At 46.3% G+C, this 25,613-nt stretch overlaps 1 long non-coding RNA gene across 3 annotated transcripts in view; it reads left to right on the top strand.

Moving 5' to 3' along the window:
* The window catches only part of LOC309390494, a 183,700-nt gene that overhangs the window by 78,849 nt on the left and 79,238 nt on the right, over positions 1-25,613 (top strand). The window contains exon 3 of one of the 3 annotated variants that reach the window (XR_014175140.1): positions 5,161-5,355. The exons of the other annotated variants lie outside the window; for them this stretch is intronic. This is a non-coding gene — a long non-coding RNA (uncharacterized lncRNA). The remainder of the gene's footprint in view (positions 1-5,160; positions 5,356-25,613) is intronic. 3 annotated transcript variants of the gene reach the window in all.

The raw sequence follows: 25,613 nt of genomic DNA on the forward strand, positions 1-25,613 counted from the left end.
CTCTTTCTCTCCCTCCTCCTTCCCTCCCTCCCTCCCTCTTTTTCTCCTCAGCAACTATCTGTTTTTATCTCCCTCTCCCTCCCTCCCTTTCTCTCCCTCCTCAGCAGCTATCAGGTTTTTTTTATGCCTGGTGTAAATCAATTATCTAGCATTAAAAAGCAAAGAGCTTTGTGCAAGGAAACTCTTACGGCATAGTAGGTCAGGGAATTCCTTGGCAGTTTCCCCACACTCTTCCCAGCAGCTGCTTGGAGAAATGAAGGGTGTGCTGAAACCTTTTGACTTCACCCACAGCAATGCTCTCACCACCATCCTTTCTCCTTTTCACCCCACGTTCGTAAAATGGACATAAAAGTGGGGATTTTTGATATCCCTCGAGGGGTGGGGGAGGCGCAGTCTCTATCCCTCGAGGGGTGGGGGAGGCACAGTCCCCCTCGAGGGGTGGGGGAGGCACAGTCCCCCTCGGGTGGGGGAGGCGCAGTCTCTATCCCTTGAGGGGTGGGGGAGGCACAGTCTCTATCCCTCGGGGTGGGGAGGCGCAGTCTCTATCCCTTGATGGGTGGGGGAGGCGCAGTCTCTATCCCTCGAGGGGTGGGGGAGGCACAGTCTCTATCCCTCGAGGGGTGGGGAGGCGCAGTCTCTATCCCTCGAGGGGTGGGGGAGGCGCAGTCTCTATCCCTCGAGGGGTGGGGGAGGCGCAGTCTCTATCCCTCGAGGGGTGGGGGAGGCGCAGTCTCTATCCCTCGAGGGGTGGGGGAGGCGCAGTCCCCCTCGAGGGGTGGGGGAGGCGCAGTCTCTATCCCTTGAGGGGTGGGGGAGGCGCAGTCTCTATCCCTTAGGGGGGGGGAGGCGCAGTCTCTGGGATCTCCCCTGTTTTTCCCCCATGCAGTCTAGTTTGATAATCTTTCTTGCCACAGTCGCTAAATGAGTCACTGCAGTTGTCAAAGTCAGTAACATGGTTGTAAAACGAATCTGTCTTTCCCCTAAGTCCCTTTTTTCTGTGCTGTTGGCCAACTTCGAATGGTCACTAAACAAATTGTTGTAAGTCGAGGATTAGCTGTAATCTATTAGTGCATCATTGAAGAGAATCTAGGCTTGATAGTCACTGTCACCAAATTTGAGCATTTTCCATATGTACTTGAGCAGCTATTGGGGGAAAAAAAGGTTCCCTTTCTCCTACATTGGAACAATTTTGGGTCATCCTGGACATCTTTATCATGAGGAAAGGAGACCTATTTTCTGTACACAGGTAGCCCTCGACTTACAGCCCTTTATTATTTCATTTTATTTTATCATTTTATTTTATTATTTTGTGACCATTCAACGTTACAACAGCACTGAAAAAAGTGACTCTTGACCATTTTTCACACTTACGACTTTTGCTGCATCCACCTGGTCACGTGATCTAAATTAAGACGCCTGGCAACTGACTCATATTTATGACGGTTGCAGTGTCCCGGGGTCACGTGATGATCCCCTTTTGCGACCTTCTGACAAGCGCAGAGTCAATAAGAGATTCACTGAACAGCCAACTAACTTTTAACAACTGCAGTGATTCATTTTAACAACGGTGTTCAAGAAATGTCATGAAATGGGACAAAACTCACTGAACAACTGCCTTCCTCAGCAAGTTAAATTTTGGGCTCCATTTGTGTTCGTAAATCGAGGACTACCTGTGGATGGGCAGGCAGTAAGCGGTGGGAAGGAGAAAACTTGTGTGGGATCTTGTATGTTTAAAAGCAGAAATTGTAAGATGGGGATAATCTTTCTTTATTCTGGATTTGTGTATCTCTGCAGATCAAAATCAGGTTGTCTTCTCCAGCTACTGATTTGTGAGACATTTGTGGATTTGCTCTCCATGATGTAGACTGTGTTGTTTCTCCGTGTCATAGAATATATGTGGGTACATGCATTATGTATGTATGTTTGTATGTATGTATGTATATTTATCTTGTCAGGTTTATGTTTATATTAGAGGTGGAGACCCTTTGAGAGCTCTATGCAACATACTGAAAATTTCATTTTAATGTATGCCGATTAGTGTACATTCAAAGTAAACATAAAGTTAGTCTAAGTCTCTCTCCCTCCCTCCCCCCCTCCCTCTCCATCCATTTTGTCAAGTTTATGTAGTGTATATTAGAGGTAGAGATCCTTTGAGAGCTGTATGCAGCGTACTTTCATTGTAATGTATGCTGATTAGTATACATTCACAATGATAAAAAAGTTAGTCTAAGTCGAAGATTCTTCCCTGTTCTTGGCATAAAAGAAGACTTGAGATCAACAAAGAACTTCTTGCAAGTATTTCTTTTTCACAGACACTTGTGTGTGTGTGTGTGTGTGTGTTTGGGTGTGTGTGAGGTCATGTTACGAAGCCGCTGACACTGAATTTGGTAATTGAGCTGTTATACAACTCGCTGTCCTTTGAGCAGGCTGAGCCACTGGTGATGCTTTCAATGCACACTTTAATGTTTGGAATTGTGCTGAATTGATAAAACATTTACTGTAGTGAAGCAAGAGTGTATGTTTTGCAACATTGCTTTGATTGTACCTCCCCACTTCCTTTTCAGCTCCATCTGACTTGATCCAAAGGTGGCCTGAATGAAAATTGCCTTTTATTTCCCTGCCTGGCGTCTTTATTCCCCTTCAAACCCTGAGCTTATCGGTCGCTTTTAGAAATCAGTGCCAGCTACAGGGCTGTTTTATGATTAAAAATAAATAATGGACAATGGCTTTTCCTGTCCACTATGATTTATCACTTAATAACAAGTGGATTACTCATTTCCTTTGGAAAGTGTCTTTGAAAGGTTTTGAGAAGTATTTTTCATGTTTTTCTATGTCCCCTTTGATTTCTTATCCATGCCTAATATTGCGATACCGCATTTTGTAGTTAAGAACTTTATATTCTCTGAAGCACCTGAGGGAAGGACAAGAAGCAATGGGTGGAAACTAATCAAGGAGAGAAGCAACTTAGAACTGAGGAGAAATTTCCTGACAGTTAGAACAATTAATCAGTGGAACAGCTTACCACCAGAAGTTGTGAATGTCCCAACACTGGAAGTCTTTAAGAAGATGTTGGATGGCCATTTGTCTGAAGTGGTGTAGGGTTTCCTGCCTAAGCAGGGGGTTGGACTAGAAGACCTCCAAAGTCTTAGCGTGGGGGAACCGGACTTCCGGTTGGCTCCAGAATTGAATGGTTTTTTTTTTGGTTAGAATCTTTGTGGCTCTTTGAGTATTTCAGGTTGCTAACCCCTGGACCAGAGCAATTTTAGCCTATTTGGAAGGAACTGGAGTTAATATTTTGAGTATTTTACACACTTCAAAATAGCCAGGAATCATTCCCAGCTTTTGGCAGCAATGGTTACGGATGACAGCAAGGCCCCAAAGAAGAAGTTGACAATCATCGTTTTGGAAGGTGTGATGTGGTTTTAAATTGGTCTTTTGTATGAAAGAGGCAAGAGGACTTCTCAATGAATGAATCAGCCGGCAAGTGGGTGTGGTGATAAAGCAGATTATTATTCATGGCTTTTTAAAATAGTTTTGCAGTTCCATGGATTTTTTGTTTGATGGAGAGGTGGTTGATTAGGTGACTCACCGCTGTAGCTGGGAACTTTGGCAAATGGATGAATTGTCTCCCTCGAGAATCATCTCTGGCATGTTGATTAAGTCCCAAACTTTCTCCTGTCTAAACTTGGGTGACTCCTTGTGGTTGGAAATGATCAAGGATCTGCTTTGTCTTATCAGAAATCCCAAAGAATTGATGCTTCTCATTGCTACCTGGGCTTTTGTAGGATCTGATCTAACTTTGTAAGGGAAGGCTAGGCTCAGTCCTCTTAGGAAATAAACACACTGCTCCTTTGAAATCTCCCAACTTTTGGAATTCCTTTTCTCTGTCCTGCTTTTTCTAAAGACACGTTCATTGGCAGCCAAGTCAAACAAGCAAAAACACAGTAAAAAAAAATGCAGTCAAGGAACATTGGGAAATGCATCCACCTTCTAGCAAAATGAAGAATGGGGCAAAAACAAAATCCAGACAGAGCAAGCCCTTTTTTTTGAGTTCTCTAGGTAGGATGGTGGTTGGGCGGGCTGTGTGCCACATTCCTCTTTGCTTACTCCACGCCATGTCATGCCCAGCATAGTTTTAATGTGTCTCTTTCAACCACCTGACGGTTGGACTCTGAAGAACAAGTGAGGGGACAGTCACTTTGATTGTGCTGTTCGCCCCCACCCCCCCTCTTTCACTGCATGGGATAACAACTCTTTGGAGCAGAATTAAAGTCTTGCAAACCAAGGAAGGGGATTGCAGTGGCTGGTGGACAAATTGAGTGGTAGCCAATTTAAAGATGAAAGGAGAGGGGGAAGTGGAGGAGAGGAGGAGAGAAGTCGAGGGAAGAAGAGAAGGAAAAGAGGAAAGGAGAGAAGGAAATGGATGAGGAGAGAGGAGTAAGAGACGGAAGGAGAGGGAAGTGGAGAAGAGGAAAAGGGAATAGAAGAAAGGAGAAGGAAGTAGAGAGGGGAAAGGAGAGAGATAAATATATAGAATGCTATGGTACACTTATGAAAATAATGTCTATAATTATGATGTACAGAATTATGTATTTAAAAGAGTCTATAAATGTAGGATTAAGAGAATATTGGTTATAATCAGGGTGTATAAAACTATGTACACTCTAAAAGGACTAGATACAGCCAGTTCGCTGCCGCTGCAAAACTGGAAACATGATGTATTATAAAGAAAAATGTACAATAAAAATATTTATTAAAAAATGAGCGGTAGCCACCATAACAATGGTATTCAGATGGTTATTATAAGGAACCTTGCAGTCCTCAACTAACAGATCAGTTTTTCTTCTTGATGGGTTTGGGCTGCAATTTAACTAAATTCCTAAGGATTACATCCCCATCCAGCTGAACTTTTCAGGCCAACCTTGGACAGAATTAGAATAGAGCTGCTTAACAACCTAAAGCAGAAGTGAAGAAGCTTCTTGGATGAGAAGCAAAACATTTTCAAGGAAAAAACCCCAAGTCCAGCTGCCTGTTTGAAAAGCACCTTTGGGACAGTCATGACCTGGATGATTGAGAATCTCCACAGACATTTAGTTGAGTCTCACATTCGTTATCTGATGCCAATATAGATTTTTTTATGGTTCTCATTTAATCCTCCAGGGAAAAATTGACGGCAAATGAGGTCCAGACAGAAGAAGAACATCATGGCTTCAAAACCTAAGGGACTGGTTTGGACAAAGATCGGCAGCACTTTTTCGTGCAGCTGTTGACAAAAATAGGATTGCCAACACGATAACCAACGTCCGATGATGGATATGGCACAACAACAAGAAGAAGATAGACATTTAATCTAAAGTAATGTTTCTCAACTTAATCTACTTTTAAGATGAGTGGACCTCAACTGAAGTTGAAGTCCACACTTTAAAATAGCCAAGGTTGAGTAACCCAGAGCTAGGAATTATTTGTATGAGTGAAGCGAATTTCCAAAGCTTATTGCTTGTCCTTTACATCTGTTGAAGAGCCTTCTTGAAAGTACATTTTGCTTCACTCACATCTCCACATTTGCATACCCTGTTTTTTAGTTTCTAAACGGAAGTGATATCTAAGTTTCCTTATGTACAGATCAGTTCAGGTGGCCCCTGAAGAGGATATCCCATAACTACAGAATTGTGTTGTCGATCTGTACCCTTCTGATTACTTCCTTTACTGGCCAATGTGTAGTGTGCCATTAAGATGTTTCCTTATTTGAAGACAGGGTGTCATGGCTGGGAAAATCTAAGGAAGCAATGACTTTGGTACTTGTTGTTTATTTGTATTTTTGGAGGTTTGCCAATAACAGTGAATTCGTTTTTTTCTGGCCTTATGCCAGGAGCAAGAACAGAGCAAAACATGGAGGTAGGCATCAGTTAAAAATTATTGTGAAAAGTTTGTGGCTTGTATATTTCAAACTATCTACAGCTAATTTTCAGGTAAGTTGAAATCCTATGGCCCACTACATTGTCTTAAACAAGAAGATGTGTCTACAGCTTTATCTATCAAGGACCCCTTAAATGCAAAAGCTGCATATTTGAAGCTTATTAAAAAGCAGAATTACTTCTACTTATTCAGCCTCATCCAGTATTTTTCAAATGTGTTGGGATACAATTTCCATTGCCTCCTAGCTATTAGGATCCAAAGGGGTAGAGGGGAATGTTATAATCTAGTATGTCTGGAAAAAAACAGAAGTTAGGGAATAGCAATAGCACTTAGACTTATATGCCACTTTACTTTACTTTACAGATTCAGCCTATTGTCCCCCAACAATCTGGGTCCTCATTTTACTGACCTTGGAAAGATGGAAGACTGAGTCAACCTTGAGCTGCTCAGGATCGAACTCCTGGCAGTCGGCAGAATTCATCTGTAATACTGCATATTAACTACTGCACCGCCATAGCTCTTTACACACCAAGATGTCCACTCTAAAAGGACTTTCCAAGCTTCCTCAGTCAAACCAATAATTCTCTAACCCAGAAGCTACCTGCTACAGGTAGCCCTCGACTTAACGACCACAATTGGGGCCAAACGTTTGTGTCGTTAAGTGAGACATTTGTTAAGTGACTTTTGCTCCATTTTTACGATCTTACCTTTGTTGTTAAGTGAATCACTGGAGTTGATTAGTTAGTAACCCTGACTTATATACTGCTTCATAGTGCTTTATAGCACCCTCTAAGCCAGGGGTGTCCAAACTTGGGAACTTTAAGACTTGTGGACTTCAACTCCCAGAATTCCCCAGCCAGCCGCTGGCTGGGGAATTCTGGGAGTTGAAGTCCACAAGTCTTAAAGTTCCCAAGTTTGGACACCCCTGCTCTAAGCGGTTTACCGAGTCAGCCTATTGCCCCCAACAATCTGGGTCCTCATTTTAGCGACCTCAGAAGGATGGAAGGCTGAGTCAACCTTGAGTCCCGTGCCCATCAGGATCCAACTCCAGGCTGTGGGCAGAGTTTGCCTGCAATACGGCACTTTAACCGCTGCGCTACTAGGGCTGTGTGTTTCCCAGAGCCAAGGAAGAGCCAGGGGTGAGGGTGGGGTTAACCTGGTTTATCACTCATAATTTTGGCAAGGACAATGCTGGCGTCAGATTGACAGTCAATGTCAGTTGCTTTTGGAGCAGGCCGGCTGGGATAAGGAGTTCAAAGGAAAATGCAATTAAGCCTACTGGATATCAAACAGGCTGACTAATAGGGCATTGCCTTCCTCCCAAAGCAGGGAAAAGTGACAGGCCTACCTCCCAGAGTAGGGAAAACTGACAGATGGCTGGCTCTTCAGGTGTTTAACATCCCCACCTCCCATGGCCAGGCAGGGCTGTTGCGTGTTTCCCACCTGCTTCTCGGGGCGGGTAGCCAAATTTGCATAAGGCTGTCGCAGCCCGTCGTGGCACCGTTGCTAATAAACAAACGTCAGACTGCGTCAGCTCTTCTGATCTGTGCTCCAGTTTCTCAATAGTTAGCAGGATGACCCAGCTTGGTTAAGATTTGGGAGAGGGGGGGGGGAGGCTGTCCCAGGTCTCACCCTGTCCCTTAAATTGTGCCCTGTGGCGTTTTTCTTCTGCAATTGATCTCCTCGGCCCCTTCCTTCCAGCTGTGAATTGGTCATGGCCCTTCTTGCTTTCTCCCATGTTCTCGCTCTGCTCAAGTTGCCTTCCTTGAGCTGCAAACGAATGCTTTTGCGTGTGGGAGCATGTCTCCAAAAGCCAGGGTGTGACTTTTTAAAACCGCGTTGCTTGTGCCCAGGTGGATGGAGAAACCTCCTTCCTTGCCTGGGTGATTTCCCAGTATTTGCCGTCCTTCCGCCTCGCCGGCTCAGTCCTCCATGCTGTGCACAACCCAATGCATTGTGCTGTATGTAAGCGCATATATTCCTTGTTGCCATTGGACGCCTTCCCAAAACCCAATTTTTTTAAAAAGCTAGGTGCCAGATTCCCTCCCTTTTAAGATTTCAAGCCAATAGAGTCCTCTCTTTTTTTGGCTGGCGACAAGGTAAGCAAATTCCAGCTTACTATGTGGTCTGGAAAGTCTTGTAACTTCTTCAGTGGGAGGATTGCGTGTGCGTTTTTCTTTCTTTTCGGTCTTCACTCCCTGTTTTCCAGAGAATTTGTGGGTTTTCATCCAAAGCGAGCCAGCCAGAAAAAGCTCCCTGGTTTGTTTTCCCACCTCCCCTGTGTGAGTCCTGGGGTTCATCTTCTCCCACACTTCAAAGATCTGGTCTTGGGAACAACCTGGCCATTACAACAACCCAGGCCGGGGTTGAGTGAGTGAGTGAGTGAGCAACCCGGAAACTTAAAAAAGCATTGCGCTGTGGGAATTCACTTATGTAAAAACAATATATAAACATCGCTCCAGCGCAACATTTCACCAAGTGCGGATGTGTCATGTTTTAAGTAGGAAAAAAGAAGGGCCGTGCAGCTTCTTGGATTACTAACTACTTATTGTAAAGAGCGCCTCATTCTTCTGAATCCACTCCAAATTCTGAGCGCTTTCCTCGCCAAGAGCTGACAAGCGATGAGGGCAGCTTTTGCTGCGTCACATTTTTCTCCTGGCCTCGGCAAGCTGTTTGGGAAATGTAGCCTGTCCCGGGACTTGGATTGCTCTTTTAGTGCTAAGAGCGAGGGCTTGCTCTTACATAACCTTGTTTTTCTCCCTTTCCAGCTGCTTTCGCAAAGAGTAAGCAAGATTTGTCATGTAACTTAGATAATGATTTGGTTCCTTTTTTTTGCTTCCCCCCCCCTTCTCCTTACGCCACTTGATTGCCACTTCGCAAAAGGGTATTTTGGGCATATTGATGAGCAGCTGCCTCTGGTTACATCTGGGGTTTGTGAGAGGGGTTGTGGAGGCCCCTTCAGTGCATAATGCTGGGTGCAGGGGTGGTATTCACTTACTTTCCCTACCAGTTTGTAAATATGAGCATGTGTGTGCGCCTTTCCACCCATGAGCTCTGCCTTCGGCGCATGTGCTTTGGCTTGAAAACGAGCCTAGGCAGGTTGGAGCCCCCCCCCCCCCCCCCGCGATTTCCACTACCGATTCGGGTAAACCAGGGGTGTCCAAACTTGAGAACTTTAAGACTTGTGGACTTCAACTCCCAGAATTCCCCAGCCAGCTGGCTGGGGAATTCTGGGAGTTGAAGTCCACAAGTCTTAAAGTTCTCAAGTTTGGACACCCCTGGGGTAAACCAATCCAAACTGGCTGAATAGCACCTCCCATTGGGTGGCTTGGAAAATTCGATTGAAATTGTGGGGCTTCAGAAAATATTGACTGTTCTTTTTGCCTCAAGGGGGGCTCCTAGTTGTTTCCCCCTCCCCCCCCCCAGCAAATGATTTAATCTTCATAATTTAACTAAGGAAACATTTGCTTCTTGCTGTGAATAGACCTGGAGACGTTTTGTCTTCCTCTTGGGAGTCTCAGATGAAAGTGACTCACTTTGGAATGAGCCTCTGAGCTTTCTTGGGAAGTTCAAGATTTCAACACTGAGAGGGGAGTGCGCATCTTTCTGAATTATTATTTTTTCAGCACTTTTGGAGGGCAGCAATAATCTCCCCTCTAATTACCAGCTATTGATAATAAGATTTGAAATGCCTAAAATTGAAATCAAATGTTGCACTAGGGCAGGGATGGTGAACCTTTTTGGCACCAAGTGTCCAAACCGGAAAGTGTGCGTTGGCCAAGTGGCCTTCACGCATGCATGAGCACCGGAAAGCTGAAGACCGCTGCGCATGCGCACGAAGGCCAGCTGGTCTTCAGGTTTCCGGCATGCACCACAAGAGCAACTGGCGATGATGTACATGCTCACAGAGAGGGCTCTGCGTGCCACCTCTGGCACACGTGCCATAGGCTCGCCATCACATCACTATGGCTATGGCAATTAAGGTGTTTTGGGGGCCTGATTGTTCCTCCTGATGTCTCCTGCACCGTAGGTAGCAATGCAGTCCTAGGCTGCATTAACAGAAGAATGGCATCAAAGCAACGAGAAGTGATAATACCGCTTTACACTGTGCTTAGGGAAACCACATCCAGTTCTGGTCATCGCAATACAAAAAAGATGCTGAGATTGCGGAAAGTGTGCGGAGAACAATAGCAAAAATGCTAATGGGTCTGGAGGCTAAATTGTATGAAGAACGGTTGAGGGAGCTACGAATGTCTAGCACAGTAATGGCTAACCTTTTTGCCATCACGTGCCAAAAGTGGGGGGAATGCGGGGGTGTTGTGCACGTGGATGTTCTCCCCGTGTGCATGCTTATGCGATCCCCTGCACATGCGCGTGTGAGTCCCCGTCCCCCCTGCTTTTGGCATGCGTTGGCACGAGAGACTTTCTAGAAACCTGGAGAGGGCGAAAACGAGCCCCCCCCCCCGCATGCCTTCCGGAGGCTGGATACTGTCCATTTCCTGACTACCCATTTGCGCAGTGAGCCATTTTCTGTCTTCCCTGAAGCCTCCTGTAACCTCCGGAGGGCGAAAAATGTCCCAATGCGCAAACTGGAACTTTGGGAACGGACTTCCAGGTTGCCTGTAGGGCCATTTTTCTCCCTCCGGAAGCTTCAGGGAAGCCTCCTGAAGCCTCCGGAGGGAGAAAAATGCCCCAACGCACAAACCGGAAGTCCATTCCTGAAAAATGGCTGAAAATGAAGGCCGAAATCAGCTGGCCAGCACGTGCATGCGCGCTAGAGCTGACAGAGCAAGAACGCCTTGCATGCCCTAAGAAATGGCTCCACATGCCATTGGACCAGAGGATGTCTAGGGCCCTTGAAGCCCTATGATTCTATGAAAAGAATTCTGAATTTCTCTTGTGTTTGGTCTAGGACCCCATCTTTTAATACACTAAACTCATTTTGGAATGAGACCATCACAGGTCTGGAAGCTGTGATTGAGGCCATCCCACCCAGGGCCCTGTATAGTGTTGGAATCCGGATTAAAGCATCTCGGGCAGACGGCTGTCTAGTTTTCCCATGAGCACATGCATTGGGGGTGGTGACACCCCCCCCCCATCCCCCTGAGACATAAAATCAGAATTAAACTGCTAAAACCTTGAGAAACGTCTCCTAACCTTTAATCACGTGCCTGCCTGTAAGTTCCTTATTCCACGCCTTGATTTCTGGGAAGATGGAATGGAACTTTCTGTGTGTGAAACCCCCATCGGGGGCTTGGAAGGTGTAAGACGGGCCCTCTCAGTGTGATAAGGAGGCTAAGCCTGTGCCCCTCCCTCCATCTTCCTTCAAGATGAACTTTATCCGTGCACAATAGAGTGCTTGTATTTCCTACCTTCTGAAGTTGCCTTGGGTCACACAGCCTAAAATGCATTTCCCTTTTTAGCAGCTGTGTCACACAGATGACTTGCATTCAACTTAGGTGTTAGCCTAATTCACATTTACTCTCCTGAAGGGGTTTTTCTGAGCACAGGAAGTAAAAGGCTATAATTCCACTCAACAATGAACTAAAGGGCCACCATCAGTGAGCTATTAGAGCACTACTTGGTCTGTTGTGCGGATGCTTGGGTGGTTTAGGGGCGGGGAATTTTTTTGGTGGGTGGGGGTGTGTTTGGGGATTGTTATGTGTGTTGGGCCTGGTCTCTGGGGGTTATGTGAATTTAGTTGTACGTGCACACTGTGTATTTACGTACAATGACAATAAAGTAATGTAAGTACATCTTTGCCAGTGAGGCTCTTTCTAAGATAGGGTTTATGTTCTCCATATGATCCTGGAGAGAGATGCAGCTGCTTCCAATCAACAGAGTGAGGTCTGTGACAATTCATCATAGCCAACTTGCCTTGGCCAACTCATTGTGGGACACACGGTCAACTCGGCAGTGGGACAATTTGCTGCAGAAGAGTTACACTCATATCAAAGAAATGGTGGAATAAAAGCATTAATCATTAAGAGTCTCGGTGGCACAGTGGTTAGAGTGCAATACTGCAGGCTACTTTTGCTGACTGCTGGCTGCCTGCAGTTTGGCAGTTCAAATCCCACCTGGCTCAAAGTTAACTCAACCTTCCCTCCTTCTGAGGTGGGTCAAATGAGGACCCAGATTCTTGGGGGCAATGGGCTGACTCTAAACCGCTTAGAGAGAGCTGCAAAGCACTGTAGAGCGATATATAAGTCTTAAGTGCTACTGCTAAAGAAAGGATGCCAAAGGAGGGACAGAACCAAATGTGAATGACAAAAATTAAAACATCATTTATTTATTTTAAATAATCACATTGAATTGTTATATTGTCTCGTAGCAAGTTGGCCGTGGCGAGTTACCCCGCAGTGAATTGGCTGCAGCAAGTTGTCCCATTCCAATCATAGTGAGGGATAGCAATAGCACTTAGATTTATATACCGCTTCACAGTGCTTTACAGCCCTCTCTTAAGCAGTTTACAGAGTCAGCCTATGTCCCCCCAACAATCTGGGTCCTCATTTTACCCACCTCGGAAGGATGGAAGGCCGAGTCAACCTTGAGCCTGGTGAGATTCGATCTGCCAAACTGCAGGCAGCCGGTGATCTGCAGAAGTAGCCTGCAGTACTGCACTCTATAATTACTGTGCCACCGGCTTGTTGCATTCTTGGAAGCAACTTCGTAGGTAGAATCCAAAACAGTGTATCTGAGATAGTTAGGCTTTCTTACAAGGCATGAGCTTGGAAGCATCTTTGTATACCTGTGTAAATTTCCGCGATTCCTTGAGATACCAACTGATTGATCCCACTTGTGTATGTTAGACGGTTGGAGCTAGTTCTTCACAAATAGGATTAATCAAGGAGGCCTTGTCAGATCTCCCTACACTGAGTGTTGCATTTAAGTCATCTTAAACTTAGCACAGGATGGAGATGAGTGTGAATGCTTTTCTTCATTTCTCAAATAATGTAATCAGTTTGATTGAATCAGTTTGGTTTGCAGGGGACTGATTGAGGCTTGAGTGCTGCAGCTTTTTGAACCTTTATCAGATGGTTCTAAGACACAGGAACTTGTGGAAGGCAACAGGAATGAAATTAACCCTCCTTTTGTTTAATTAAATCAGGGGTGGCAACCGATGGCCCTTTTATGGCTCGTGGACTTCAACTCCCAGAATTCCTCAACCAGCCATGCTGACTCAGGAATTCTGGGAGTTGACGTCCACAGGGGGGATAAAGGGGGGCATCGTTCCCCACCTCTGGTGTAAATGGGTTTGAAAATCGGTGTGCCCCTTTTCTTCTAGATAACGATCTTGCATCTTTTCAATAGGATATTTAGATTTCATTGTTCATCACCCACCCCATCCCCAATATCTTTACATTCCCCTCCCTCCAAAGACTGATCAACTTGGACTATCAGTCTATCAGCCATTCAAAAAAAAGCATCCAGACTGGATTTAATCAGGGCGACTGTTGATCAAATCTCATCTCTTTCCTCCTTCACATCTGTGTTTTATCACAGGTAGTATGTGATAAGGTTCTATGGCAGTGTTGGCAGCTGATTTCCACCCCCTAAATATTTTCCTGGAAATTTGGACCTTCTACTAGAAGACAAAGAACATTTGATTTGCTTATTACCGTAACTTCCTTACAGCAGGACAGGCTGGAAGTAGGAAGTCTCAACTCTTGCTAGGCCCTGAGGAAATCTATGAGCTAAAGAATTTGCGTATGCTGAGTAGCTGTATTTGTCCTGAAACGTTGATTGTGCAAACCACATACCTTTTGTCTTTGCCTGGTTTTGAAAGAGGGGAGTTGTTTATTGATTAATTGATTAATTCGTTCTGTTTTTCCTTCGGATTGCATATGTAGCAGTTCATTTTGAATTCCAGCTATTCTTTGAGGTAGAAAGGGTTAGGGAGAGAGAGTAATTGCTCTCTCAGATCACATAGTAAGCCTTGAACCTGAGGATGACCCTGAACCCAAGTCTCCCAGCTCCCAATCAATGATTTTGACTGAATAACAAAGTTGGAAGGGGCCTTGGAGGTCTTCTAGTCCATCTCCCTGATCAAGCAGGAGACCCTATGCCAAGTGATGGCTAACCTTTTTCTCCTCCTATGCTGAAATTGCGTGTGCGTGCATGACAGCACACCCCTGCGTGCCCACACCCATAATGCAATGCGCCCCGCTGCCTGTGTATGCATGCCTGATCTCCTGTACCTCCCACCCTACATGCATGTGTGTTGCCTCTCGTGCTCCCCTTGCCCATGTGCACAACTCCCCCTGCACCCCATTTTTTGGCCTAGCACGCCTCCCTGTAGCCTCCTGGGATCAAAAAATGGGCTAATGGGGGGGGGGACATCCCCATTGGGATGCTATTGGATCGTTAATCTGGGAAATGGTCAAAAGTCTCCTGTGATCGTGGAGACAGCAGCCAGACTGGGTTTGCTCCGTCCAGTAACCAATTGGACTGAGTCTACACTTATGATGTCATCAGGCCCTTGTGGCTCCTCTCCAGTTCAGACTCAGTCCAACCAGGACTAGCTGTGAGAATTCATCTCTCCTCCAAATTTTAACCTTATAACTTTAATTGGTGATTTTTTAATAATTCCCCCCCCCCTTTGAATTGGCTTTTTTAATTGAATTTTTTCTTCTTACCAAATTGGAGGGAAATTCAAAATTGCTTTCTGGCTGCCTCTCTTCAGCCGTCTGATTGCCTGCGGCCACGAGTTCACTCAGGAAGCCTGCCTTGCAGTTGGATCGGCCAGCTCACGAGCTACGGCTCTGGAGCTGTTTCCCCACGGCGCTCCTTGACTCTGGGCACTCGGAGGGACGCGCGACCAGCCCTTTCGCGCGCAGTGGTTCCAGCGAACCACTGCGCGCGAAAGCGAAGTCGGTGGGCATTCTGCGGATCGCTCGGCCACATTGAGTGTCGGTGGCCATTTTGCGGGTGGGAAAAGCTTGCGAAGATAGCGGTGGCCATTTTGAGGCTCAGAAAAGCCTCCGAGAAAAAAAGTCGGCCATTTTGGACACTTTGAAAAAGGCAGCAGCCGTTAGAAGTGCCCAGCGACCCAGGATCATCCCAGGTGGACCGGATCAGGAGCACCTGGCATCAAACGGGGGAGACCGTTGCCTATCTTTATTGTGGCATCGATTTATGTCTGGTGAGATGGCTGACCAAGCTGTGGCTGCAGATAAAGGATTAGAGGAGGCAGGACCATCGGGGGCAAAGAGCCTTAGGAAGAGGCAAGCCAAAGAGGCTCCTTCCTCAGGGGTAAACCCCAAGGTCTCTAAAGCCACTACCGGGGCAGAAGAGCGAAGGCAGAAGGCTCTTGAGAAAGAATTTCAGAGGGCCCCAAAACAGCAGCAAATTCTAACTGCCCAGCCCCCTCCCCCTCCTCCTGAGGATCTCCAAGTTGCCTCCCCAGCTCCACCTGTATTGCCGCCCATGGACCCTTGCCCTTCACTGCAGATTCAGATGGGGAATTGTCTTCTTCAGAGTCCTCGTCTTCTATAGAACCTGACAACAGAGGCAATTTCTTTAATGTCCCTCTCAATAGGGAACGCACCTTTGAACAGGCTTCCCTCCCTGTTGCACATAGTTCTGGGATTCCCCAAGCCATGTACACCTCTCCTGCAAAACATGGCAACCATCATTGCTGAAACCATTAAGCAGCTCATGGCTGCTGGCCTACAACAGCGCCCCCAACCTGCTCCATCACATAGCCACAAGCATAAACCTTCTGCAACTGCTCAACAACCTGATCCTTCTACTTCTCAGGCTTCAGTTGGTGGGGAGCAAGATAACCTGCGAGATTCAGACCCGTCTGATGACGAGGTGGTCACCCCAGATGCCCCGGCCTTTGCCAGATTATTCAAAACCGATCGCTTTAAGTCCCTTCTACTTAAGGCCATTGAAGCTGGTAACTTACCATCTTCTGCTTCAGCTTCTACTTCACAGGAGAAACTGACAGAATCGGCTACAACTGAGGGTCCCAGTACCCCATTCACCAAACCTACTGTGGAAAAGGAGGTGATCCCTGTTCCCAAGATCTTCCTGAATGTGATCCAGAAGCAGCGGGAGAGTCCGGGCACGGGTCCACAGCCAACCAACCTCGACAAACGCCTCTATAACATTGCACCGGAACTCACCAAATTCTTCGAGGCTCCCCCAGTGGACGCATCGGTTGCAGCCCTGTCATCTGCTACTGTGGTCTCTGGAGCCCCTGAAGAAGTCCTCAAGGCTGAGGAGAAAAGGACAGACCAAACTTTAGTCAAAAACTATCGGGTTGGGATCTGGGCTGTTAGGGCCTCCACTGCCATTTCCTTTTTATCTAGAGCAGCTCCAGTCTGGATTGAACATCTTCAGGAGCGCATTGCTCCTACTGACACTAGATCACATAGGGACCTCAACAAGATTAGGGAAGCCTTTGAATTTGTGTCTAATTCTTCTCTCAGTGCTGCTAGGTTTGCTTCTAAAGCCATAGTCTCTTCGGTCACGGCCAGGCGTCTACTTTGGCTCAAGCCATGGCAGGTGGATGTCTGTACCAAGTGGCGCCTGGCAGCCTCCCCCTTCAGTGGCATCCAATTATTTGGTACCCCTTTGGATCCGTACCTCACGGAATCTAAAGGCAAGCACAAGGTCCTTTCATCCATCTATAAGAAACAGGACAGTCGTCCCGCTCCCTACTATAGGAGGTCGCCCTTTTGGCTGGCGGCCAGGGGAATGACTTCCTTCTCCCATCCGCAACGTCAATCCTACACTCCCAGACAGGGATCTCACCAGGACAAATCTAACAGAAACGCACAGCGTTTCCCCCCCCCCCCAAGAAGTCTTACCGTGGAGGAAGCAACCAGCAATTTTCATTTCGAAAATGACTATCTGGACTCTTCCAATCGGAGGCTGCCTGGCGTTCTTTGCCCACGCTGGGAAGAGACCACAACAGACAATTGGGTACTCAAAACTGTCAAATTCGGCCTCATGCTGGAATTCCTCCCCAGCCCCCAGGAACACTTCGTGCCATGCCCGGTCTCTTGATGTCCTCGCAAGAGGTCACTGATGGAAGAGGCCATTCAGCATCTATTGGAGATCCAGGCCATCCAACAGGTTCTTCCCCATCAGGAAGGGCAGGGCTTTTATTCCCGCCTGTTTTTGGTACCGAAGAATTCCGGGGGATGGAGAGCAATTTTGGATCTAAAATCATTGAACCACCATATTTTCTACAGGCGGTTCAAAATGCATTCTCTGCACACCATCCTGCAGGGAGTCAGAAAAGGCGACTTCCTCATGTCGGTGGACTTGAAGCTTACCTTCATATTCCCATCTTCATAGACCACCGAAAATATCTCCGTTTCTCTTATGGGGGGGAGACACTTCCAGTACCAAGCTCTTCCATTTGGACTGTCCTCGGCCCCCACCTTCTGCCCTTTAGAACAGTTGCACTTTTTCTGTGCTGCCCAAAATTCTTTGCGGGAAAACAGGACGAAGAAAGTCTGGGCATGCTAACATATCCATGGAAGAAATAAGGGGTGGAAATCTAATAGGGACCATATTAAGTAGGCGCTTGACTCACTGTTCCCATGCTAGGATCTGACATATTTGATTAAGCTGAAGACTTTTTTAAAAAGCCTCCTAGACTCTGCAAATAAATAGTGCAATGAGAATGGCGCAGGTGTTGTGGAAAGCAGTGTTTGGCTTGCAACACTCATACGCCACGTAGCTGTTACTTAGATTTTCCGCAAGCAATTCTCGGCCACTGTTCTGAGCTTGTAAAGAGCCTCTTCACTTGTTCAATAGGAAGCTCAGGAGTGTATCAACCATGGATGAGTCAGTAGCTCTCTGTATCTTGTGGCTGGCTTCATTCCCTACTATTTTTTATTTGCACCTTTGCCAATTTTTATCCCAAAATGCATTTGCTACTTGGTAGATTTGAGTGGCCAGGCAGACGTCATGGAGAAAGGTGATGGAGGAGAAAATATCCCCCCCCAATGTAGATAATGTGTTGCCCTGTCAGCTCTAGCGCTCGTATACCTGCTGGCCAGCTGATTTCGGCTTTCATCTTTGGCCGTTTTTTACCCTCTGGAGGCTTCAGGAGGCTTCCCTGAATCCCCCGGAGGGCAAAAAACAGCCCTATGGGCAACCCTGAATTGGAAAACGGGCTGTTTCCGGCCTGTGCGGAGGGTCGGGGGAGGCTGTTTTGCCCTCCCCAGGCTCCTAGAAAATGTCAGGTGTGCCTCCCTCAATAGCCAAGAAAGAAAACTCCCAACTCCATTGTTCGTGGAATTAAAATACTTTTACTGGTTATGAAAAGATAGCAGCGAAAGTAAAGCAAGATCTGAGTCAGAAGTACGTGAACAAATACATATCAAATGATAACCCAGTCCACTCTTTCCAATGACCCCATCCCACTGTCCAATCTGCAACTCCCTTAGGTGTCATGTGGGATTGCATCTCCAAAAGGCATCGTCAAGTTGGTATGCAGGACGGTTGGCCTTGACCAAGTCCAAACACCGGCCACCAGCATGCGCAGAAGATGGTGAGAAGAAAACTCCCTTCTTCATATCACCTCCTGTACCATTTATCCCCATCCCAAATACCATTCCTCCCACCCTCCCTGTTTCTATGGCAGCCGATAGCAAGTAAGCGAAGCGGAGGCTGACAGAAAGCCTCAAGTCTGGGAAGGGTGAAAAATGGGTCCACCGTGCCATCTCACGCCAAAAGTGGGGGGGAGGATTGCACGCATGCACGGGGAGAGGGGCACGCGCACGCACAACTCCCCCGCGCTCCCCCCGCTTTTGGCACGCGATGGCAAAAAGGTTAGGAATCACTGCCCTACACCACTTCAAACAAATGGTTATCCAGTCTCTTCTAGAAAATCTCCATTAACGGAGCACCCAACAACATCTGGAGGCAAGCTATTCCTTTGGTTGATTGCTCTCATCCGCATGAAATTTCTCCTATGTAGATAAATAGAATAAATAACTAAATAGATGAATAAACATATCTAAATAGGACTGTCTCCTTTTTCCAACGTACAGGAAGTCCCTGACTTACAACAGTTCATTTAGGGACCATTCAAAGTTATGACGGCACTGAAAAAAAGCGACATGCCCATTTTTCATAATTATGACTTTCGAAGCGTCCCCGTGATCACGTGACCAAAAGTCCGGTGCTTGGCGACTGGTTCATACTTACGACCGCTGCTGTGTTCCCAAGGTCACGGGATCCTCTTTTGCGACCTCCTGACGAGCAAAGTCAATGGGGGAGCCAGATTCACTTAACAACCGGGTTGCTAACGTATCCACTGCAGTGATTCACTTAACAACTGTGGCAGGAAAGGTCGTAAAACAGAGCAAAACTCACTTCAAGTCTCACTTAAGAAAAGAAATGTTGGGTTTAATTGTGGTTGTAAGTCGAGGACTGCCTGTAATTGGGAAGTTTCACTGGCAGCTGACTAAATCGTAAGGGTGAGAGTCTTGCCTATTAGCTTTTTGATAATTAGCTGGTTCTGCTAATGGGAAGTTAACAGGAGGAAGGATCCATTTTACTCTATTGATCTACTTCAGCTTACTCCAACCTGTTGCTCCTCCAGATCCTAACCCGAGGAGTATTCTGAGATCTGCCAAAACCCTAACTATGTCTTTTCGGGCTCAATGAATCTTCCTCAGTCTGATGTCCTGTTTGGACTCTAAGTCCCAAATTCTCCAGGTGGGATTTTGGCAAGCAGAAATATATGTTGATGCTGTTGGTTATAAGCCGGGGGAAGTATTGCAACATCTGAGCAAATGGATTGTTTTGGAAACTTTGCCCTAGGCAAAGTTGTCTTTGCAATAAAAAATAAATAAAAATTACTTCCAGCCCTCTTCCAAGGTTTACTTCTTTCCTTTTCTTTCTTTCCTACCTGACTGGCTTCTGTGGTTCACTTCGTAGCAAACAGATGGCTTATATCAGTGCTTCTCAAATAGTGGGGCGCGCCCCCCAGGGGGGGCGCGAGGCTCCATAAAGGGGGGCTCGAAGCCGTGTCAGGATCGGAGCGGGCGCTCCGGTGCGTCGTCTCTGCCCGCTTTTGTTCTGCCCTGGCGGCAGGGATTGCCCGTCAGGATCGCTAAGCCCGCCCGCGTCTCTCTTCCCTCAGCCGCCCCTTCTCTTTCTCCTTCTTCTGACCGGATGCGTCTCTGTCTGGAGAGTTTCCAAGGCTCCGTGGAAAGGAAAGGTGAGAGTTTCCAAAGCTTAGAGCGCTCCGGTGTTTTATCCCGCTCTCCTTCCCTTTGAGCTCCGCCTCTGCGGCTCCCTCCCTCCCTAAGTCGGCGGTCATCTTAAGGACCACTTGGACAGTCTTCGCATCTGGGATGCATGGGTCTTTCCCACTGAGACGAGCAGGTGTTGTTTCTAGAAATCACTGCGTGCAGGATATATATGTGTGTGTTTGTGTGTGTATACATGCACATACAAGTGTCATTTCTTCAGTGTTATCACAGAAGTGAGTACACCCCTTAACATTTTGTAAATATTTAAGTATACTTAAATATTTACAAAATGTTAAGGGGTGTACTCACTTCTGTGATACTCTCTATATAAATATATGTATGTATATGTTCTAGCTGTGCTCCTTTAAATCTTTTCTGCTACAGTTAATAAAGCTATTCTTTGTTGTAAATTGATCCACATTTCTTTCTTTTTTTATTCTCTTATACGTTAATAAGGATACAGTGTTATGCAGAGGTGTACTTATAACAATTTTATAGACAAATGATACTATTTACAGTCGTGCGGGGGGCGCGAAATGTTTTCTTCTTCCTAGGGGGGGCATGACAGAAAATAATTGAGAAGCACTGGCTTATATGAACCTCGGTGGTGCAGTGGTTAGAGTGCAGTACTACAGGTTAGTTTTGCTGGCTGCCAGCGGCCTGCAATTTGGCAGTTCAAATCCCACCAGGCTCAAGGTTGACTCAGCCTTCCATCTTTCAGAGGTGGATAAAATGAGGACCCAAAATTGTTGGGGGCAATATGATGACTCTGTAAACCACTTAGTGCTGTAAAGTGACATATACCTTATTTTTCGGAGTATAAGACGCACCAAGGTTTTGAAGAGGCAAATTAAAAAAGAAAAAGATTTTGCACTCTGCAAACCTCCCCAAAATGGCCTGTTTTCTGTGAAAACGAGCCCATTTTTTCCCCTAAAAAAGGGCATGAATAGCCTTTAGGAAGCTTGCAGAGTGGTCCTGGAGGGTGCTCCCCCCCAAAAAATGATTTAAAAAGTGCATGGATAGCCTTTAGGAGGCTTATAGAGTGCTGGGGGGTGGGGGGTAAAATTGAGCAAAAAACAGCCCGTTTTTCGCTCATTTCTGCCCTCCCCAGCACCCAGGAGCACTCTGGAAGCCTCCTAAAGGCTATGCATGGCCATTTTGGCAAAGAGGGCGGGGTTTCGGGAGGCCAAAAATGCTGTATTCAGTCTATAAGACGCACCCAGATTTTCAGCCTCTTTTTGAGGGAAAAAGGTGCGTCTTATACTCCGAAAAATATGGTAAATCTAAGCTCTATTTCTATACGGAGCTTGCCTTCTGATGAACTACAAACCTGATTTAAGACTACTTTAATACCTAAGGCAGGATTAAAACTCACCGTCAACTGGTGTTTGGCCTAAAGTCACCCTTCTAACTTTCATGCCTAAAGCAGGATTCGAATTCTCAGTCTCCTGATGATTGGCCAAGTCACCCAGCTGGCTTTCATGTCTAAGTCAGGACTAGAATTCAGTCTCCTAGATTTCTATCCTGGTGACTTAATTGCCAGATCAAACTGTCTGTGATTGGAATTTATAATTGAATTTATAATTGAAACCATCTTTTTAAAAAAAGGAAACTCACAGCGTAATTCTGGGCCCAAGTCCTGTCATAAATTGAGGACTATCTGTATAAAGTAACAATTAATACAATTGTGTGTGCGAGAACTAAAATCCTTCTACTTCTAATCCAAGAAATGGATCTGAACAAATCAGCCAATTAATTAATGGGATCTCAATTAAGCACTAAACTCTGGGGGAGTTACTGGAAGCGTGAAGAAGAGATGCTTCTGTCCTAGATAAAGGTAAAGGTTCCCCTCGCACATGTGCTAGTCGTTCCCAACTCTAGGGGGCGGTGCTCATCTCCGTTTCAAAGCCGAAGAGCCAGCGCTGTCCGAAGACGTCTCCGTGGTCATGTGGCTGGCATGACTAAACGCCAGAGGTGCACGGAACGCTGTTACCTTCCCACCAAAGGTGGTTCCTGTTTTCTTGGGACAAGTAACGGGAGCTCACTCAGTTATGCAGCGCTAGGGATTCGAACCGCCAAACTGTCGACCTTTCTCATTGACAAGCTCAGCGTCTTAGCTACTGAGCCACTCTGTCCTAGGTAAATGAGCCCAAAAATTGTCAGAAGGACTGCTGTTTCTCATCTGCCAAAATCACCCAGGCTTGTACGAATCTTAAGTCTAGATCAGCTACTGATGGTTGATCTGCATTGAGACGCTTGGGCAAAGCTCTGCCTTAATCCCTTTTTTTACAGTAATGATCTGGCAGAACACCTGTGCAGGCTTTTGTTGAGAGGCGACTCCAAAAACTTCTGAAGTGTTGAGATGTTTTTGTTCCGTGTCCTTACCCTGCTCATTAGTCCATCGGCAGCCTGAATTTGGAATCAGATCTGACACGGTGAAAATGATAAACAGGAGCAGATGCAAAATTCAAAACAAAATGTGTATGGATAAGATTTCTCTTTCTCCTCTTCTCTCTGCCCCCTCCCCCAGCATTATCACGGGGGACAGACTTTGCAGGGGCATAACTGAAATTAACTACAGGTAGACAGAATTAGGGAGGTGGAAGGGACCTTGGAGGTCTTCTAGTCCAACCCCCTGCTCAAGCAGGAAACTCTAAACCATTTCAGATGGATGGTTGTTCAATCTCTTCTTAAAAACCTCCAGTGTTGGAGGAGACACAACTTCTGAAGGCAAGTCTTTCCATTGATTAGTCCTTGAATTACGACAGTTGAGCCCAACATTTCTGTTGCTAACCAAGAGAACTGTTAAGTGAGTTTTGGCCCATTTTACGTTTGGTTTTTTTTTGGTCACTGTTGTTCAGTGAACCTCTGCAGTCGTTAAGTTAGTAACACTGTTGTTAAGTGAATCTTGCTTCCCCACTGACTTAGTTGTCAGAAAGTCGCAAAAGGCGATCCCATGACCCCAGAACACTGCAACCGTCATAAATATGAGCCGTTTGCCAAGCGTCTGAATTTCGATCACTTGACCACGGGAATGCTGCAACGGTGCGAAGTCTGAAAAAACAATCAAAAGTCACTTCTTTCAATTTTGTTGTCATTCAAATGGTGACTCAGCAAACTGTTGTTAAGTAGAGGATTACCTAAATATACATGTAGCATGCATCAGTTCTTATGGCAAGAGGAAGGAAGGGACATTAGCGCTGGAGAAACTGGTTCAGTAGCACTCCAGATGTTCGTAACATTTAAATCTGTGGTTAAATTAGATTTCTCTGAGAAGTATTATCGGGGACATGGCCAGGCTCACTATAGATACAGATATGTTATGTGTGTGTGTTGGTATTCAGTCGGTTCAGACCGGTTCAGGTGAAGCGGTCTTGGGGACCCGCCCTGGCGCTACGCCGTCCTTTTTAGCCACGTTTTCTAAGTTGCACTCATTAGTGCAAGCTGTACATGTGAGCATAGGGCAGTGATGGCGAACCTTTTTTGGCTCGCGTGCCACAAGTGGGGGGAGCGCAGGGGGGTCGAGTGTGGGCATGCCGCACCCATAATGCAACGCGTGACCCCCCAGTGCGCATGCGCGCACAACGCACGACCCCCCCCCATTTTTACATGTTTTTTTTGCCCTCCCCAGGCTCCTATAAAGCCTCTGGAGCCTGGGGAAGGCGAAAAATAGCTTTTAAAAAGGTGAACTCAGCTGCCAGCGCGCCCATAGGTTCGCCATCACGGGCATAGGGCATGCACAGACATTTTTAGTGCGCAGCGAACCGTGGTAAAATTATGTGAAACCCACCTCGTGTGTGTGTGTGTGTGTGTGTGTGTGTGAATGCATCTTTTAGATTAGAAGGGTCATTTCTCTCTCCCTCCCTCCCTCCCTCCCTCCCTTCCTCCCTCCCTCCCTCCCTCCCTCTCTCTATCTTTTAGATTAGAAGGGTCATTTCTCCCTCCCTCTCTCTCTCTGTATGTGTGAATGCATCTTTTAGATTAGAAGGGTCATTTATCTCCCCCCTCCCCTCCTCTCTCTGTGTGAATGCATCTTTTAGATGAGAAGGAAGGGCCATTTCTATAGGGCCTGCCTTTTGTTTCTCGTGCCTCCCTCCTCCCTGTTATTTAGCTTTTCAGTCTTCTGTGGATGGGGGAACCTGAAAGAGGCTGTGTGTGTGTGTGTGTGTGTGTGTGTGTGTGTTTGCAGTCTCTGGCTTCCACCTGCTCGTATCTAAGATTCAATTTCAGAGACTCACCCAAGTCCTATAAATTAAAGCATTCGTAACACGCTGGGGGTTTTCCCAGCCGGTGAACCAGTCAGCCAGCGATTAATTTTACAAGTTGCAAATTGGCGTAGGTAGCTGAGAAGAGAAGCCTGCACAGGGCAGGTGAGATCATCTAGTAATCTCCTTTAATGCCTGGTAAGTGCCTTTTCCCTTTATAGGTTTGCTCCCGTTCCAGCAGGACACCTGCTCGCTCTCTCTCTCTCAGCTGCTAAGAAGCTGAGTGTAATCAACTCGAAAAATCTGCTTGGCCGCTCAAAATGCTGGCTTGTTTCTTAAATAGGGAGCAGCATTATTTCGAGGATGGTGAAGAGGAAGTTCAAAAATGCAGGTGGTCCTTGACTTACAACCATTTGTTTAGTGGCCCATTCAGAGTTACAAAAACACTTGATAAAATGACTTAATTTTTCACACTTGCCACCGTTGCAGCATTCCCCCATGGTCATGGGATCAAAATTCAGATGCTTGGCAATTGACTCATATTTATGACGGTTGCAGTGTCCCCGGGGGATCATGGGATCGCCTTTTGGGACCGTCTGATGAGTAAAGTCCATGGGGAACTTAACTGCAGTGGTTCACTTAGCTACGGTGGCAAGAAAGGTGGTAAAAATGGGCAAAATTCACTTAACAGCCATCTGACTTAGCAACATAAATTTTGAGCTTCAGTTGTGGCTGCCAGTTGTGGCCAGTTTCATGACCAGTTCAGGATTTAGGATTGAAAGGAGACTCTATAAAGAGGGCAGAGAAGAGCAACAAAGATGATTAGGGGACTGGAGGCTAAAACATATGAAGAACGGTTGCAGGAACTGGGTATGTCTAGTTTAATGAAAAGAGGGACTAGGGGAGACATGATAGCAGTGTTCCAATATCTCAGGGGTTGCCACAAAGACGAGGGAGTCAAGCTATTCTCCAAGGCACCTGAGGGCAGGACAAGAAGCAATGGGTGGAAACTAATCAAGGAGAGAAGCAACCTAGAACTGAGGAGAAATTTCCTGACAGTTAGAACAATTAATCAGTGGAACAGCTTGCCTCCAGAAGTTGTGAATGCCTCAAGACTGGAAGTCTTTAAGAAGATGTTGGATAGCCATTTGTCTGAAACGGTATAGGATTTCCTGCCTAGGCAGGGGGTTGGACTAGAAGACCTTCAAGGTCCCTTCCATTTCTGTTATTCTATATATTTGGGTTGCGTTGAAGATGTATCAGCAAA

This window comes from Natrix helvetica (genome assembly GCF_964273705.1).
Source record: "Natrix helvetica genome assembly, chromosome: 4".
In the NCBI taxonomy this organism is placed as follows: Eukaryota; Metazoa; Chordata; class Lepidosauria; order Squamata; family Natricidae; genus Natrix; species Natrix helvetica.